Source organism: Asparagus officinalis, chromosome 5 (assembly GCF_001876935.1).
Source record: "Asparagus officinalis chromosome 5, Aspof.V1, whole genome shotgun sequence".
NCBI lineage: Eukaryota > Viridiplantae > Streptophyta > Magnoliopsida > Asparagales > Asparagaceae > Asparagus > Asparagus officinalis.
Genome location: NC_033798.1, coordinates 29,034,641 through 29,039,517, shown reverse-complemented (window position 1 = coordinate 29,039,517; position 4,877 = coordinate 29,034,641).

The following is a 4,877-nucleotide window of genomic DNA, read 5'->3' as shown; positions in this document are numbered from 1 at the left end:
TCCGTGTTGTAGCGGATTCCGTCAGTGGACTCTATTGCCTTTGCGAGTTGCCGCGCCAGGCGTTGACGTCGCCTCTGGCGGGCTCTCTTTGAGAGAGTCACTATGCCCTCAGTGACGGAGGAATTGGCAAGAACAGACTTGACCTGGTTGGAGGTCGGTGGAGCTTCACCCAATGCTTCTTTGGCATTAATTGGGGTGAGATCTTCGTTGGCATTCTGCACTTCTTCGTACCAACGGACTTTTCTCCTGGAGGAGAACTTCTTGGACTTGAGGGGGGAGGTGGATCCGGACGAGGATGACAGATACTCCTCGAACTTTTGTTGGTCGAATTCATACCCGACCTCCTCCTCGACCGGGATCGAGACCCGCGGCTGCGACGCAACGATCTCGGCAGCGAGATCGGTGGCTCCCACTGTGGTCGCCAGATTGTTCGCGGGAAAAATCGTAGCTTTTCTTGAGCAATAGTTTATCGGTTACAAAAGATCCGGTCTTTTTATAAGATCCGGTTACAACAAAATCAAAGAAAAAAGAAAAATTACAACTTTCCTTTTCTCGAACAAATCGCAAGATCCTGTTTTGCGGTCTCTTGCTTGTGTGGGTTCTTCGCCTGCGCCGGGGTTAATCCGTGGACCACCGCACAATCTTGATCCGGTCGGATCTACACGGTATGACGAGTGTTATTTCACGAAGGAAATAACAACCGGGGGTATTATTTCACCAAGGAAATAATAGCCCTAAGTAATCAAAATCGACCAAGCGAAATCGATACTCTTCTCGGGATCAAAAACCAAGTTTTAATCCGGAGGATGACCGTGTGGATCTTAGATCTGATCTCTCTCGAACTCCTACCTTATTTGACGTGGATGATCACCAAGAACCAGATCTGAAAAGTCCGAGTCTTCAAAGCTCCAAAAGTCTGAAGTTCAGTTCTCAATCCGGCAGAGTTTCACCTCAAAAGTTCCAAGTTCCTCAAACAATGAGCCTAGGGGTCTATTTATAGGCTCCTCAAACCAGATCTGGGCTCAGATCTGAGCCCAGATCTGGTGGCTCGGCCCAGGTGGCTTGGCCACCTAGGTGGCTCGGCCACCGAGCCGCCACCAAGTGGTGGCTCAGCTTTTGGCCGATGCCACCAAGGTGGTGGCTCAGCTTTGCCGATGCCACCAAGTGGTGGCTCCGGCCACCGAGCCCACCCAGACGGGCTGCGGCCCTTGGTGGCTCTCGGCCACCTGAGCCAACCCAGAAGGTTTGGCTCGGTCAAGGGCCCGAACCCTTCCTGGTGTTTGAATTTTGCCATCTTTTCCGCGTCTCGTGCGTTTATTCGCACTTCATTTGTCTGAGTCTGCGACTTCTGATTTGGCGAAGTCCGGATCCTGATTTGGCAGTAAATGCCGCTTTTGTGTTGTGGTTCTCAACGATACCTGCTTGGTATATCGCCCGATGGTTCGTTGGTTTGGTCGAGATCACCGTGGCGTAGCTGTGTCTAAATGACCGTCATAAGCAGCTTTTATCGCCTACAATTAAACATGGTGTTTAAAATCCAGCCATTTCAGCTTTTCAAACCTGTTTTAGCATGTATCAGTTCGGCGGCTCGACGCCTACGGTCGACCACCAAGAGTTCAGAACTCAGAACAGCTTTAGTTGGCTCGTGGTCGACCGTGGCGGTCGACCGTAGCGAGTCCAGAGACTTTCGCGGTCGACCGCCATGGTTGACCGTCGCTTGTCTAGAGCCTTTTTATGTTTCTTTGTTGCTCGCGGTCGACCGCCGCTCTGTCTTTTCAGTTCCAACGGCTATTTTTTTAGCTGTTTTCTGATAGTTTTTTGGTCTTTTCTATTGGGTTTTGCTGATGTTTTGAGAGACTATAAATACCCCATTGCTCTCCTCTTTCAGTAACAACCAAGAGAGTTTCTTAACCAAGTTTAAAAGAGTTTTAACAAGGGTTTTAGTTTGGTTTAAGTGTGTTTAAGAAGCTTTTAAGCATTTGGAAACTTGAGTTTGTGAAATCAATGTCACAAGAGCTTGAGGAGATCATCTATTGGTGTTTGGGCATCCAACTATTCTCCTTCCATCTCTTGTCATCTATTGAGAAGTTTCCCTAAACTCTTTTCTAGCTTTATATCTATTTGCTTGATTATCATCTTATTTAAAGCTAGTTTTACATTTGAGTTTAGTTGATTTGATTCACTCATTGTTTACACACCCACTTGAGCTTATCGTATTTTCATACATAGTATATTTGGGTTGGTGAGAGTTGTAACATTTGAGTGTGAGCTTTTATTGTGTTCTGAGAGTTGTAACATTTGAGTGTGAGCTTTTATTGTGTTCTCATCCATATTAGAGAACAATCATTCTTTATATTGTGCTTAATTGTGAAGTTCACTTTGTAATACACTTGTACACCGAGAGGAGTGTGTGGTGAGGACGTAGTCGATACCGAGAGGAGTGTCGTCGGTAGCCTAGTGAGAGGTGGTAATTCCGAGCACTTGAGGGAGGTGATACGTGAGGACCAACACTTGAGGTTGTTGCTAGTGTATGTACATTGTGAGGATTTCTGAGAGTTGTCGGTTGACTTGATAACCGAGTGTGTAGAGTTTTCGGTTAGCTAGAAAACCGAGTGTGTAGAGAAGTTCTAGCTTCCAAACTGGGTGTGTCGTGATAGTGGAGATCTCCTCGAGGTGAGGAGCGGGGACATAGGTCGTGGGGACCGAACCTCATGAACATATTGTTTTGTTTGTGATTGCATTGGCGCACTTTTATATTCGTGCTTATCTTTCATATTGCCTTTGTCAATTGCTCATTGTTTATTTTATCCACTATCTAGTTTAACTTGTTTCTCCTTGTGTTTGTTTCATATCCTTGCATAGTTATCTTGTTACTTGCTAGGATAATTATTAGTAAGTTTTAATTGGCATTTAAATTGGATTAGATTAGCATAAACCCTATTCACCACCCCCCTCTAGGGTTCTTTCATGGCGACCTTAGGGTCTAACAGACTCATGACACATGGGTCGACTCATGAAATGATGAGTCGACTGGTCAGAGTCGTTTTGCTAACTAGGCTTGATTTCTTGAGTCGACTCACTTTACAGGTTATGTCGACTGATGAATTTATGAGTAGACTCATAACATGTCGAGTTGACTCATGAAGCTGAAAACTGGTTCTTCGATTCTTCGATTCGCCATCTCGTTTCACGCTTCAGCCTATGTTCCCCTATGTTGTTTTACACCTCTATTCTCATGCTATCATGAGAATCATCTATCCTCAAGCTCCCATGAGGATCGCTAAGTTCCAAAGAGAAGATACATCCGTATCAGAATGGATAGAGGTAATGATGACAATGACTTCTCATTGGCTATGCAGGAATGAGAGGCTATGCTGCATTAAATGTAGAGTGACTGAGGAGCTGGCACCCAAAATGATTAACATGACCAACGAGATTTCACCCCTCCCAATGTATTAGTGATGGATATGGCAGGTTGGCAGCATGGTTGTCACACAAACACAAACATAACTATGCACTGATGAAATCCATATGCAGTTCAACACAAACCCTATAAATACCCCTCTTCATTATATTTTAGAGAGAGGATTTTTAGAACATTGATTGTGACACTTCTATGCTCTACCTATTCCTCAACCACCTGAAGCTCAAACCACCCGGGGAAGAAGCTCATCTTGTGTACTTTGTTCATCTCTAGCCCTCAACACCTTTAATCTTGTGTTGGCATAACCACATAACAATAATTTTTTTTATCATTGTTAGCATTCTTCTCACTTGTTTAATGAGACGAACCCTCCATAACAAGTTCATTCTTTATCTCAAGGACCTTCGAAGTGGTTCATTTCAATCTCACGTGGTCATTGTAAAACCCTGATAATAAATATGTTATATGGTGATAAATAGCATATTTTGATGTTTGAGTATGCTAGGAATTGATTTGAGATCAATTCAATGTATATGTGTGGATATATGAGTGCAAATGCACAAAACATGCACGAATAAGAAATCTGGAAAATAATGACTAGTTATGAGTTTATATGTTTTTTATACTGATACAGTTAGAATCTTTCAAAAGACAAAAGTTATAAGTCTCTTCATCAGCTTTCCAACAAATCTTAGATCACCTCATTCCGAGGTCAGATTTGAAAGTTACAGTCAAAATACATAAGACTTTTTCCCAAACAGACTGATTTGAGTCTTAGTAGTCGACTATTAATATTAGTAGTCGACTAATCGGGCTGATTTCTAGTTTTCTCATGCGTTTCGGGCCGATTTTGGTTTATATTCGGACCCAGCTTTAACCCTAAGTATATAAACATGTTTAGACCCTTTTTCCTGAGATTTTCCACATGAATTACCAGCCACCACCTCCCCTCAAACCCTAGAGCTTGTTCTTAGCGTTTCTTGAGGAAATTCGAGGTGAATCATTTAACGAAGGGTGAGATCGCAGGCTTTTGAGAGAGGAGGGATCTTGCACACGTGTTCAGAGGCTCGACACGACATTTCAGGCAAGATGACTTGCATCCAAACCTGCACCCTTAGTTAATGAATGATCTAAGATATTTAAAACGATGTTGTACATGTTTAGAACTTAATCTAATGTGAAAAAGATTAGAATTTTGATATTAACAATAAACAAATGTAAGATCTACATGGTGTTCTTGCTGTTTATGATAGAAACTTGATCATGATCACTAGGGTTGTTTCTAATTTCATTTTTGACATATAAATCATGCTAGGACATGTTTAAACCCTAGTTCAACCTTTATTTGAGGTTTCTTGTTAATTAATCAGGTTGAAACCCTAGGTTGGTGATACCTAAATGACATAAATATGTTTATATAAAATTTAACATCTGTTCAGGAGTAGTTTTTATC